Source organism: Aotus nancymaae, unplaced genomic scaffold (assembly GCF_030222135.1).
Source record: "Aotus nancymaae isolate 86718 unplaced genomic scaffold, 86718_ANA_hifiasm-v0.15.2.pri h1tg000009l, whole genome shotgun sequence".
NCBI classification, from domain to species: domain Eukaryota; kingdom Metazoa; phylum Chordata; class Mammalia; order Primates; family Aotidae; genus Aotus; species Aotus nancymaae.
The window spans coordinates 12,225,769-12,241,324 of NW_026988420.1; positions in this window are offsets into that span (position 1 = coordinate 12,225,769).

A 15,556-nucleotide genomic window follows, 5' to 3' on the forward strand; every position below is an offset into this window, starting at 1 on the left:
CCAACTCCCCACCCCCTGCTGTCCCTCCCCTGTTTCCCCCAGACAGACCCCAGTGTGTGATGCTCCCCTCCCTGTTTCCATGTATTCTCATTGTTCAACACCTGCCTATGAGTGAGAACATGCAGTGTTTGATTTTCTGTTCTTGGGTCAGTTTGCTGAGAATGACGGTTTCCAGGTTCATCCATGTCCCTACAAAGGACATTAACTCATCGTTTTTGATGGCTGCATAGTATTCCATGGTGTATATGTACCACATTTTCCCTGTCCAGTCTATAATCAATGGGCATTTGGGTTGGTTCCAGGTCTTTGCTATTGTAAACTGTGCTGCAATGAACATTCATGTGCATGTGTCCTTATAGTAGAATGATTTATAATCCTTTGGATATATACCCAGTAATGGGATTGCTGGGTCAAATGGAATTTCTATTTCTAGGTCCTTGAGGAATCGCCACACTGTCTTCCACAATGTTTGAACTAATTTACACTCCCACCAACAGTGTAAAAGTGTTCCAATTTCTCCACATCCTCTCCAGCATCTGTTGTCTCCAGATTTTTTAATGATCGCCATTCTAACTGGTGTGAAGTAGTATCTCAATGTGGTTTTGATTTGCATTTCTCTAATGACCAGTGATGATGCGCATTTTTTCATATGTTTGTTGGCTTCATGTATGTCTTCTTTTGTAAAGTGTCGTTCATGTCCTTTGTCCACTTTTGAATGGGCTTGTTAGTTTTTTTCTTGTAAATCTGTTTTAGTTCTTTGTAGATTCTGGATATCAGTCAGATGGGTAGATTGCAAAAATTTTTTCCCATTCTGTTGGTTGTTGATTCACTCTAATGACTGTTTCTTTTGCTGTGCAGAAGCTGTGGAGTTTGATTAGGTCTCATTTGTCTATTTTGGCTTTTGTTGCCACAAAATCAATGTGCAAAAATCACGAGCATTCCTATACACCAATAACAGACTTAAAGAGAGCCACATCAAGAACGAACTGCCATTCACAATTGCTACAAAGAGAATAAAATACCTAGGAATATAACTAACAAAGGATGCAAAGGATCTCTTCAAGGAGAACTACAAACCACTGCTCAACGAAGTAAGAGAGGACATAAACAGATGGAAAAACATTCCATGCTCATGGTTAGGAAGACTCAATACTGTGAAAATGGCCATACTGCCCAAAGTAATTTACAGATTCAACACTATTCCCATCAAGCTACCAATGACCTTCTTCACAGAACTGGAAAAAACCACCTTAAACTTCATATGGAACCAAAAGAGAGCCCGCATAGCCAAGTCAATTCTAAGCAAAAAAAAAAAAAAAAAAAAAAAACAAAGCAGGAGGCATCACACTACCTGACTGCAAACTATACTACAAGGCTACAGTAATCAAACAGCATGGTACTGGTACCAAAACAGAGATATAGACCAATGGAACAGAACAGAGGCCTCGGAGGCAACACCGCACATCTACAAGCATCCGATCTTTGATAAACCTGACAAAAACAAGCAATGGGGAAAGGAGTCCCTGTTTAATAAATGGTATTGGGAAAACTGGATAGCCATGTTCAGAAAGCAGAAACTGGACCCCTTCCTGACACCTTACACTAAAATTAACTCCAGATGGATTAAAGACTTAAACATAAGACCTAACGCCATAAAAACCCTAGGAGAAAACCTAGGCAAGGCCTATTTTACTTGTCTAATATAAATGTTCAAGAATCATTCTTACTTCTACCTTCCCTTCAAACAAGATAATAACATTAGTGCTCTCACAACTCCCTCCAATTTCATTCTCATCTCCCACTTATTGATCACCAGAAATATTCTTGTTATCTGTAGGGATGGATGTGAGGGTAGAGCCAGCAGCCCATCCTAATTCACTATCTTATCAGGAACAAAATGTTCTTTTATATAATGTATATACAATACATTATCTCGTAATCATTTATTTGCAGAAAATTTCCTCCTCTGATGAAATAAAGCAAGACTTACACAAAGCACCAGGCACATAACAGATGCTGCTGTCATTTAAATGTGTTCCCCAAATTGCATGTGTTGGCAGCTTAATTACCAATGTGGCAGTATTGAAAGGTGGGGTTTTTGAAAAGTGATTGGATCATGGAGTACTCTGCTCTCATGAATCGATTAATGGGTTATCATAGGAGTGGAACTTTTGGATTCCTGGGATAAAACTTGTGTGGCCAAGATGTATCTTCCATTTTTATAGATTTAATTTAATTTTCTAAAAGTTTGTTTAAATTTTTAACATTTTTAGTCATGAGCAATATTTGTGGTTTCCTTTTCTTGCAATTTTTTTCAGGTTTTGGTATCAAGATAATGCTGGCCTCTATAATAATCTGGGAAGTATTATCTCCTCAAGCGTCTGGAAGAATTTGTGTGAATAAAATTTTTTTTAAGGTATGATAGAATTCACCAATGAAGCAACCTGGGCCAGAGAGAGAAAGAGAGAGAAGATTTTTAATTTTTAAATTCAAATCCTTGAAGAGAGATGGGGTTATTAAGATCAACTATTTCTTCTTGAATGAGCTATGGCAGTTTGTCTTTCAAGGAATTTTTCCATTTTATCTTAATTGTCATATCCATTGGTATAAAATGTTCACAATATTTCCTTATTGTCCTATATATATATAGAATCTCTGTAGGTCACGTCCCTTCATTTCTGATCATTTCTTCTGCCTAGTGGTAACAATTTTATGAACCTTTTCATGAATGAGCTTTTAGTTTCACTGATTTTCTCTTTAATTTTTCTGTTTATTATCAATCTGTTTCTTTTCTGGTCTTTATTTTTCCTTTTCTGTTAATTTTGGGTTTCATTTAAAATTCTTTTTGTAGTTTCTTATTATTCATTAACTTTTCACTCTAAACCTCTAAGATGAATGTTGATTGATAATTACTTGAGTCTATAAAATTAACTTCAAAATATTGGGATTTTGCTTGGGAAGTTGCGCATTTAGTTATTGCCTCTTCTCTGCCTCAGTTCTTTCAGAGAATTTTACAGTACATCATATTACAGTCTGTCATTAGGTGGGTTTTGCTTGGTCCTATCTTGGTTTTATTTGACTGTTTCCCAATTAGTCCGAAAACCATGAAGGGAAGGACATTTTTCCAACTCTTACCCCCAGAGCACCTATTACATAAAATTATTGAGAAAATGTTCAATAAATGTTTACTAAATTTATCTGGCCTAAGGCAGCACTAGGCAGTTTTCTGAGTTGCCACAAGCTTGTGTTCTGACATGCTGAATTCAAAGCACTTCAATGAAGCCAGTTTAGATTAATGGTAGCAAGCCATAGCTAAGTTTGTGGAAATATAAGATTGTATTTGAGGTCTCCAAACAATCACTCATTCTGGAAAACCTGAAAAAGAGTTTGAGTAGAAAGTTGACAATTATTTGTTTTTAGAAGTGATAGTGCTCTCCATTCTCATTGATTACTTCAGCCTCAAAGAATGTTAACTCTAAAAACCACATTGGGCTTTAAGCACCTTGCTAAGCAATGTGAGGTCTACCTGCCCAGTGTCTGTCACATGAGATGTTGTTCTAATTGAAATTATTTGTGGTCTGAGAACCAGGATTGGAGATGCCTCCCAATAATTTCCTTTAAATCACCACTGTCATTTTATGCCTGAGTCATCCCTATTTTAAAAGCCTTAGGAGTGTGTTCAAAGAATGGATTTCAGATGACACTGACCAAGAACCTTGACTATAAGACAATGAAAACTTAGAAGCAAAAACTGATGCTTCCTGTAGTTTTGAGTGAACTTAGAGAAGTTGCTTAACTTCTTTATGTCACTTTTCTCATTTATAAAATGAAACTTTAGGCAAAATATCTCACTGTCTACCTGCACTGCAACTTCAAACTGATTTAAAAAAATCATACATGAAATTGTGAAAAACTCCTACGGTGATAGCTACCTGGATTAGCTGGTGTGAGTACACAGAGTGGGTAACAGATAAATCAACGTTTGTCCTGAAAATAAATAGTTGGTTGGTAAATGATTGTCTATAATCTGTAGCTTAGAAACATGTGTTAATTCCAACTGGGAATCCTGATTATCATGAGAAAGCAGACTTTTAGAAAAACTATATAATCAGAAAGCAAAACTTTCACAAAATTCTGGCCTGAGCAAATTACCTTGCAAACAGATAACTTACTATAAGAAAATTATGTCAGGGAAATTTGGAGTCTTTTAGATGCAGTCTTGCTCTGTTACCCAGGTTGAAGTACAGTGGCACGATCTGGGCTCACTGTAACCTCCACCTCCTGGGTTCAAGCCATTCTCCTGCCTCAGCCTCCTGAGTAGCTGGGACCACAGGTGCACACCATCCAACCCGGCTAATTCTTTTGTATTTTTAGTAGAAACGGGGTTTCAACATGTTGGCCAGGCTGGTCTTGAACTCCTGACCTCAGGTGATGCACCAGCCTTGGCCTCTGAAAGCGCTGGGATTACAGAGTCATACTTAAACCATGGTTTGGTGACTAGAAGTACGGAAGTTTTAATTGGGCACAAAATAGCCCCAAATAACCCTTCTTCATTTTATTTACTTCAAGTACTCTTCATATATAGCTTAATTTATTCATGTAATAAATACATATGTGCATCTGTTTACATGTAAGTGTGAGAGTATGGATGCGTATGCATGTGTGTACGTGTTTACATGTGTGTGCTCACACGTGTGTTGAACACTGGTGCTAGGCCCTGGATACAGTGGTTAACAAAAAGAAAATTGTCTCTGCCTTCAAAGGTTAGTTTCCAGTGGGAGTTATAAGCAAAAGAGTGACACTAGATTTTGAGATTTTTTGAAGGCCAGGTCTGACTGTATCAGATTATCTATGTCTAGACAGTGCATTATAAATCTTAAGTGTGCAATTAATGTCTGCTAAATAATTTTTCAAGCTGAAGATGTCAGTTTCAGCTTGAAATCACTCAGAACTGTGATTTGTTTCAAGATGAATTGTTCAACATGAACATATATATGTCTATTTTAGCAGATAGATACACACGCATATATATAGTTTAAGCATCATCATCATTCTTAGGTGTAGTCAGCAGAATCTACTCCAGCAAGTTTAATGAGAAAGGCATTTATTAGACAGTACTAGGTGATATACAGCAACTCCAGCAGGGCCAAGAGCCAAAATAGATGTTCCATAGCCAGGAGCAACTGCAAACAGAAGTATCTATTCACCCTGAGACTGTTTTAGGAAAAACCTCTTTTCTGCTGTGACTCAACTCTTTCCCCAGGTTTGCCATCAGAGCTTGCCCCAGAAAAACTAAATGCTTCTACTATCAAGCCACACATTTCTCACTTCCTTCTTCCAATTCCCATGTGTGTATAAAACCTGAGCCATACATGGAGCCCTCACTGCAAGAAAGCTTGAAAAATGTAGCGATTAACTTTCCAGCTTCCCCAGTACTGAAAGGCATACTGGAAAGGGGACTGGAATGAGTCATGTGCAAGCCAATTCATCATAAAATTGCTTCAGTTTACACTAAGATTTTTTGTCATAACTATCTGACTGCTTGGACTGTGTTCCTGGAGAGAACCATAAGTAAAAGGATATAAGAGGGTTTCAATGCCTACAATGTGTGCAGGTGAGATGGACAATCCCCTTCCCTAAATTCTACTCCCCATACTGGAGGTGTAAGGACAAGCAAGTGCCTCTACGCATCCTGGAAATCTTAAGCTTTGGAACTGAACTAAGCTGCAGTGTCTCAGAAATAATGCCTGCCTGACCCACTTCATAGAGCTCTTCAGAAGATAATGCATATGTGTATTCGTAATTGTCACACTGGTATCATACCCGTCATCTGCTCCTCCATATGTATTTCTGTGAGCCTGCTCTAAAAAGAACCTCTTTCTTGCAATGACTCAACTCTTTCCCCACATTGCCCATCACAACTTGCCCCAGAAAGACTAAATCCTTCTACTACCATGACACACATTGCTTATTTCCTTCTTCCAAATCTCATGTGTGCAGAAAACCTGTTCCACCTGTGGCTATACATTGGCCTCATCACAGTCTCTTCTCTTTATCTCACCTGCCTCAATCTTATCAGTCACCAATATCTGTTTATTCGACTTCAAAAACTGCTCTCAAATCTAGGCTCTCCATTGTCACTTAAGTTGGTTCGGTCAAGTTGTTACAGGTTTTCTAATTGATTATTTTGCCTCTAGTCTGACAAACTTTCCACCTCTCTATCCCAAAAAGCAAATCAGAGTATGCAACTCTCTTGCTTCATCATTATTTTCATTGTTATTTGCATTGAAATTCATACTGTGAAAATAACACTATCCGAATAAAGATAGACCCCCATCAGCAGGCCTGAAATATTTCTCTACTTTCCAGACGTGACTGAGTGAGTGCAACGGAGACCTATGACTGCTTATGGGCCACCCTGGAAGTTCCACAAGGTACCAGTTCAAAACTAAGTGATGTTCCAATGATCATTTATAGAAATGGATCAATATTAAAACTGGAATGTGTTCTTTGTCAAAGATGTTTTTAAATCTCCTCCATGTGATTTCTCTGTGTGTTCCTCATTTCATTAGTCACGAATTACACAACTTTTTCCTATTTTTCTGCTTCAATATTTCATCTTCACTCCTGTGATTTTGAAAAAAAAAAGTGGATATTGGATGTTTTATTTTTATATTGCACCAAATGATACATCTCAGCCACATTGTTCCTGTCATCCAAACTACCCCATGCTTTCTTTACTTTCAAAGAAACACTCTCTATGTCTACTACCTAATTTAGCATCTCCTTTTTCAGGTTCTCATCTTATTTACCTCAAAATACTTATTTCTCTGACAAGTAAGAAGCTGAACAAACTACCTCTAATAAAGCAAACCATATGATACTCACCTTTTGGAGTTAATTGTAGACTACTATTTTATTCCTTTCACACTCAGGTAGCTTCTAAACAAAAAGAACACAATATGCTAAATAACTTATTTGGGAACAGAGATCAGCATTCTACCATAACACTTCTAATGCCTAATTATTTTAAACAAACACCTCATTCACAGAAATCACAGATCAGAAACTGCCTATTAGACTGTGAAGTATGAAAGGTGCTCAATCAAAAAGAAAAAGCTCTTTTTAAGGCTAATTGGAGAGACATATTTAACATTTCCAATTTTTTGACATAGAGATTTTCTATTATTTTATGTGGGCTAAAAAATTGCATATTGAATCATGTATAAGGTTAGAAATTGTGTGTGTATATATATATATATATACACACACACACACACACACAATATGTATTATATGCATGCTATATATTATGTAACATTTACATATATTTATATAATATACATTTTATATATATACAATTTCCCAACCCAAATTCAAAACCTTGATAAATATACATATTCTATATTTTATAGATACAGTCACTATATATATATATATATTTCCCCCTACTGAGAATACACTCAATCTCTGGCCATTTGCATTTCCTTTGGAAGTTCAAATATAGGTTCTCAGTTCCTTCAACTAAGATTTTCTCTCTCCTCTCTCTGTAGGCTTATCCTAAGCATATCTCATTCATTCTTGTGGCTTTATATATCATGGTGACTACCATAATTATATCTCTGGATCAGAATTCTTTTCTAAGCTCCAGACACAAATGTGCAGCCAGCCTCTTGACAAGTCCATTTAGTTGTCCCAAAAACAATTTAACGCTCATCTTAAACCAAAACCTTGATTTTTCTCCTTCAGAATTAATTGCTGCTCTTCCTGTTTGTGAATTCTCAGTAAATGGCACTAGCAATTCCCTAGTAGCTTCAAGCCCAAAATTCAGAAGTCACATTCTGCACAGCCCTCCACCAAAACTTGTCAATACAGTCTCTATAACTTTACTCAAATTATCTCCACTGATTGGCCCCCCATCTCCACTGCCAGTGCTTTAAATCAAGCCACCGTCATCCTAAGCCTTCATTACCTCCATAGGTTGCCACAAGTGTTCTTCACTATAGTATGAGCAGCAATTATGATCTTTGTAAAACACAAATTGGTTCACATTACTGTTTGCTCAAAATCTTTCAATAGACTGAGAGACTGTGCTCTCCACAGATGGCCACAATAACTCCCTCCCACAGGCTCATATGACCATATGTGCTATGTCTAAATGTGTCCCACAGACTTATGTGTTGGAAACTTGATCCCTAGTGAGCACTGTTGGAAGGTGGGGACTTTCGGGGGGTGTTTTGGTCATGAGGGCTCCACCCTCATGAATGGATTAATGCTGCTTTAAAAAGGGCTTATGGGAATGGGTTGCTCTTTCTTTCCCTCCCTCCTCTTTCACCATGTGAGGACCCAGCAAGTAGACATCTCATTAGATGCTGGTCCCTTGATCTTGGACTCACCAACCTCCAGAACTGTGAGATAATACATTTCTGTTCTTTATAAATTATCCTGTCTCAGGTATTCTGTTATAGCAGCACATGTGAACTAAGACATGTCACTCTGATTCTTCTCCATCAAAAGGTAGAATATAACTTCCCTCCCTTGACCCTGGTCTAGCTTTATTACTCACTTCCAGTACAAAGCAGTGGAAGTGATACCATGTGACTTCAAAGGCTGCGTCAAAAAGAGCCATGTAGCTACCATTTGTTTTCTTTGAGGCACTTGCTTTGGGAGAAGCCAACTGGCACATCAAAGTTGAGCTATCCTGAGACTACTGTTTTGCAAAGGTCACACACAGGAACTCCAATCAACAGCCTTGGCTGAACTCCCAGGACCAACTGCTGGCCATGATTGACACGTCTTAACCGTCCAGCTCAGTCATGACTTCAAACGACCATATCCCCAGCCAACACCTGGCCATAACCACATAAGATACTCTGAATGAGAACCTCCCAAACAGCCCCTTCCTTAACTACTGACCCACAACATTTTAGCAGAAACAACATGGTTGTTTTTATACCACTAAATTGAGAGGTGATTTGTTATATAGCATTAGTGGCTAGATCAGCTTCCCATCATCCTCAGGATAAATTCAAAAGTATTTCTGGAACCTACAGGGCCCTACATGAGCTGGCTCCTGGCGATTTCCCAGCCTTTCTTTGTGCCTTGGTTGCCAAGCTTTAAACACACTGACTGACCCTTGCTTCTTCCTCATGAGGAATTTTGCCAAGGCTATGATTTTTCCATTCTGGAATGCACTCTTCACCTGGCTAACACCAACTCAGTCCTCAGGTCTTAAGTGTCATTTCTTTAAGAAAGCTAAAAGGATCCATGTCATGGAGGAAAAGCTTGGGTGGTAGTGGTCATTTTTAAGATGGAAGAAAGAGGTTGGCAAGATGGCCAAATAGGAAGAGCTCCAGTCTGCAGCTCCCAGGAAGATCAATGCAGAAGGTCAGTAATTTCTGCATTTCCAACTGAGGTACCAGCTCATCTCTGGGACTGGCTAGACAGTAGTGCAGCACGTGGAGGGTGACCAAAGCAGGGTGGGGTGCTGCCTCACCTGGCGAGTGCAAAGGATTGTGGAACTCCTTCCCCTAGCAAAGGGAAGCCATGAGGGACTCTGCCATGAGGAACACTGCATTCCAGTCCAGATACTATGCTTTTCCCACACTCTCTGCAACCCACAGACCAGGAGATTGCCTCGGGTGAATACAGCACACGGGCCCTGAGTTTCAAGCACAAAACTGGGTGGCTGTTTGGGCAGACACCAAGCTAGCTGCAGAAGTTTCTTTTTCATACTCCAGTGGCATCTGGAACGACAGAAAGACAGAACCATTCACTTCCCTACAAAGGGAGCTGAAGCCAGGAAGCCAAGTGGTCTAGCTCAGCAGACTACACACCCACAGAGCCCAGCGAGCTACGATTTACTGGCTTGAAATTCTCGCTGCCAGCACAGTAGTCTGAAGGCAACCTGGGATAATCCAGCTTGGTTGGGGGAGGGGCATCTGCCATTACTGAGACTTGAGTAAGCAGTTTTCTCCTCACCGTGTTAAAAAAAAAAATGTCTCCAGCAAGTTCAAAGTGGGCAGAGCTGACTGCAGCTCAGCAAAGCTGCTGTACCCAGACTGCCTCTCTAGATTCCTCCTCTCTGGGCAGGGCTCTCTGAAAGAAAGGCAGCAGCCCCAGTCAGGGCCTTATAGATCAAACTCCCATCTCCCTAGGACAGAGCACCTGGGGGAAGGGGCTGCTGTGGGCACAGCTTCAGCAGACTTGAAGGTTCCTGCCTGCCAGCTCTGAAGAGAGAAGCAGATCTCCCAGCACAGCAATCAAGCTCTGCTAAAGGACAGACTGCCTCCTCAAGTGGGTCCCTGACCCCCATGCCTCTTGACTGGGAGACACCTCCCAGCAGGGGTTGACAGACACTTCATACAGAAAAGCTGTGACTGGCATTTGGTAGGTGTCCCTCTGGGACAAATCTTCCAAAGGAAGGAATAGGCAGCAATCTTTGATGTTCTGCAGCCTTTGCTGGTGACATCCAGGCAAACAAGGTCTAGAGTGGACCTCCAGCAAACTCCAGCAGACCTGCAGCAAAGGAGCCTGACAGACAGAAAACTAGCAGAATGGAATAACATCAACATCAACAAAAAGTATGTCCACCAGGGAAAATGTGGCACATATACACCATGGAATACTATGCAGCCATAAAAAGCAATGAGTTCATGTCCTTTGTAGGGGCACAGATGAACCTGGAAACCATCATTCTCAGCAAACTGACACAAGACCAGAAAAAAAAACACCGCATGTTCTCACTCATAGGCGGGTGTTGAACAATGAGAATACATGGAGACAGGGAGGGGAGCATCACACACTGGGGTCTTTTGGGGGGACTAGGGGAGGAACAGTGGGGGGTAGGGAGTTGGGGAAGGATAACATGGGGAGAAATGCCAGATATAGATGATGGGGATGGAAGCAGCAAACCACATTGCTATGTATGTACCTATGCAACAATCCTACATGTTCTTTACATGTACCCCAGAACCTAAAATGTAGTAAAATATATATATATGTGTGTATGTATATGTATGTATACATATATACATACATATACATATATATACACACACACACACATATATAAAAAGTATGTCCACACAAAAACTCCATCCAAAGGTCACCAACATCAAAGACTAAAGTTAGATAAACCCACGAAGATGAGGAAAAAGCAGTGCAAAAAGGCTAAAAATTCCAAAAAACCAGACGCCTCTTCTCCTCCAAAGGATCACAACTCTATGCCAGCAAGGGAACAAAACTGGATGAAGAATGAGTTTAATGAATTGAAAGAAGGAGGCTTCAGAAGGTGGGTAATAACAAACAACTCTGAGTTAAAGGGGCATGTTCTAACCCAATGTAAGGAAGCTAAGAACGTTGAAAAAAGGTTAAAGGAACTGCTAACTAGAATAACCAGTTTAGAGAAGAATAAATGACCTCAGGCAGCTGAAAAACATGGCACAAGAACTTCAAGAAAAAACACACAAGTATCAATAGCTGAATTGATCAAGCAGAAGAAAGGATATCAGAGATTGAAGATCAACTCAATGAAATAAAGTCTGAAGACAAGACTAGAGAAAAAAGAATGAAAAGGAATGAACAAAGCGTCCAAGAAATATGGTACTATGTGAATGGACCAAAACTATGTTTGATATGTGTACCTGAAAGTGAGAGGGAGAATGGAACCAAGTTGGAAAACACTCTTCAGGATGTTATCCAAGAGAACTTCCCCAACCTAGCAAGGCAGGCCAACAATCCAATTCAGGAAATACAGAGAACATCAAAGATACTCCTCAAGAAAAGCAACCCAAGGCACAAAATTATCGGGTTCACCAAGGTTGAAATGAAGGAAAACATGTTAAGGGCAGCCAGAGAGAACATTGGGTTACCCTAAAGCCCATCAGACCAACAATGGATTTCTCAGCAGAAACCCTACAAGCCAGAAGAGAGTGGGGGCCAATATTCAACATTCTTAAAAGAATTTTCAACACAGAATTTCATATCCAGCCAAACTAAGCTTCATAAATGAAGGAGAAATAAAATCCTTTACAAATAAGCAAATGCTGAGAAATTTTACCATCACCAGGCCTGCCTTACAAGAGCTCCTGAAGGAAGCACTAAATATGGAAAGGAAAAACTAGTATCAGCCACTTCAAAAACATACCAAATTGTAAAGACCACCAACATTATGAAGAAGCTGCATCAACTAATGGGCAAAATAAACAGGTAGCATCATAATGACAAGATCAAATTCACACATAAAATATTAACCGTAAATGTAAACAAGTTAAACACTCCAATTAAAAGACAGACTGGCAAAATGGATAGAGTCAAGACCCATCAGTGTGCTGTATTCAGGAGATCTATTTCACACACAAAGACTCATATAGGCTCAAAATAAAGGGATGGAGGAAGATTTACCAAGCAAATGGAAAGAAAAAAAAAAGCAAGTGTTGCAATCCTATTCTGATAAAACAGACTTTAAACCAACAAAGGTAAAAAAAGATGAAGGGTACTGCATAATGGTAAAGGGATCAATGCAACAAGAAGATCTAACTATGCTAAATACAGATGCACCCAATACAGAAGGACCCAGATTCATAAAGCAAGTTCTTAGAGACCTACAAAGAGACTTAGACTCCCACACAATAATAGTGGGAGACTTTAACACCCCACTGTCAGTACTAGATCAATGAGACAGAAGATTAGACAGGATATTCAGGACTTGAACTCAGATCTGGACCAAGCAAATCTAATAGACATCTAGAGAACACTCCACCCCAAATCAACAGAATATACATTCTTCTCAGCACCACATTGCACTTTTTCTAAAACTGACCACATAATTGGAAATAAAATACTCCTTACAAATGCAAAAGAATGGAAGTCATAACAGTCTCTCAGACCACAATGCAATCAAATGAGAAATCAGGATTAAGAAACTCACTCCAAACCGCGTAACTACATGGAAACTGAACAACCTGCTCCTGAATGACGATTGGGTAAATAATGAAATTAAGGCACAAATAAATAAGTTATTTGAGACCAATGAGAAGAAAGGCACAACATACCAGAATCTCTAAGACACAGCTAAAACAGCATTTAGAGGAAAATTGACAGCACTAAATGCCCACAGGAGAAAGCAGAAAAGATCTAAAATCAACACCCTAACTTCACAATTAAAAGAACTAGAGAAGCAAGAGCAAACAAATTCAAAAGCTGGCAGAAGACAAGAAGTAACTAAGACCAGAGCAGAACTGAAGGAGAGAGAGAGAGACAAAAAACCCTTCAAAAAAGATCATTGAATCCAGGAGCTGATTTTTTAAAAAGATTAACAAAATAGATAGACTGCTAGCCAGACTAATAGAGAAACAAATCAAAAATATACACAATAAAAAATGATAAATGGGATATCACGACTGATCCCTCAGAAATACAAACCACTATCAGAGAATACTATAAACACTTCTATGCAAATAAACTAGAAAACCTAGAAGAAATGGATAAATTCCTGGACACATACACTCTCCCAAGACTAAACCAGGAGGAAGTCAAATACCTGAATAGACCAATACCAAGTTCTGAAATTGAGGCAGTAATTAATAGACTATGAACCAAAAAAAAAAAGCCCAGGACCAAATTCACAGCCGAATTCTGCCAGAGGTATAAAGAGGAGCTGGTACCATTTCTTCTGAAACTATTCCAAACAGTAGAAGAGAAATTCCTCCCCAACTCATTTTATGTAGCCAGCATCATCATGATACCAAAACCTGGCAGAGAGACAGCAAAAAAAGAAAATTTCAGGCCAATATCCCTGATGAACATCAATGCAAAAATCCTCAATAAAATACTGCCAAACCAAATCAAATAGGGCATCAAAAAGCTTACCTGTTATGATCAAGTTGGCTTCATCCCTGGAATGCAAGACTGGCTCAACATATGCAAATCAATAAATGTAATCTTTCACATAAACAGAACCAATGACAAAAACCATATGATTATCTCAATAGATGAAGAAAAGGCCTTTGATAAAATTCAACATCCCTTCATACTAAAAACTCTCAATAAACTAGGTACTGATGGAACATCTCAAAATAAGCTATTTATGACAAACCCACAGCCAACACCATACTGAATGGGAAAAGCTTCCTTCTGAAAACCTGCACAAAACAAAAATGCCCTTCTCTCACCACTCCTATTCAATATAGTATTCAAAGTTCTGGCCAGAGTAATCAGGCAAGAGAAAGAAATAGAGGGTATTCAAATAGAAAGAGATGAAGTCAAATTGTCTCTGTTTGCAGATGACATGACTATATATTTAGAAAACCCCATCGTTTTAGCCCAAAATCTCCTTAAGCTGATAAGCAACTTCAGCAAAGTCTCAGGATACAAAATCGATGTGCAAAAATAACAACTATTCCTATAAACCAATAACAGACAAACAAAGCCAAATCATGAGTGAACTCCCATTCACAATTACTACAAAGAGAATTAAATACCTAGGAATACAACTTACAAGGGATGAAAAGGACCTCTTCAAGGAGAGCTACAAACCACTGCTCAAGGAAATCAGAGAGGACACAAACAAATGGAAAATCATTCCATGCACATGGATAGGAAGAATCCCTATCATGAAAATGGCCACACTGCCCAAAGTAATTTATAAATTCAATGCTATGGCCATTAAGCTACAATTGACTTTTTTCACAGAATTAGGCAAAAACTTCTTTAAATTTCATATGGAACCAAACAAGAGCCTGTATAGGGTAAGACAATCTTAATCAAAAAGAACAAATCTGGAAGCATCACACGCCTCACTTCAAACTATACCACAAGGCTACAGTAATCAAAACAGCATCATGCTGCTACCAAAACAGAGATATAGAACAATGGAACAGAACAGAGGCCTCAGAAATAATGCCAAATGTCTACAACCATCTGATCTTTGACAAACCTGACAAAAACAAGAAATGGGGAAAGGATTCCCTATTTAATCAATGGTGTTGGGAAAACTGGCTAGCCATATGCAGAAAACTGAAACTGGACCCCTTCCTTACACCTTATACAAAAATTAATTTCAGATGGATTAAAGACTTATTAAACCTAAGACCTAAAACCACAAAAACCCAAAAAAAAACAAAACAAAACACAACAAAACAAAACAAAACAAAAACTACGTAATACCATTCAGGACATGGGCATGGGCAAAGACTTCATGACTAAAGCATCAAAAGCAGTGGAAGCAAAAGCCAAACTTGACAAATGGGATCTAATTAAACTAAAGAGCTTCTGCACAGCAAAAGAAACTATCAGAGTGAACAGGCAACCTACAGAATGGGAGAAAATTTTTTCAATCTCTCCATCTGACAAAGGGCTAATATCCAGAATTTACAAGGAACTTAAATTTACAAGGAAAAAATAAACAACCCCACAAAAAAGTGGGCAAAGGATATAATCACATACTTCTCAAAAGATGACATTTATTCAGCCAACAAACATGATAAAAAGCTCATCATCACTGGTCATTAGCGAAATGCAGATTAAAACCACACTGAGATACCATCTCATGCCA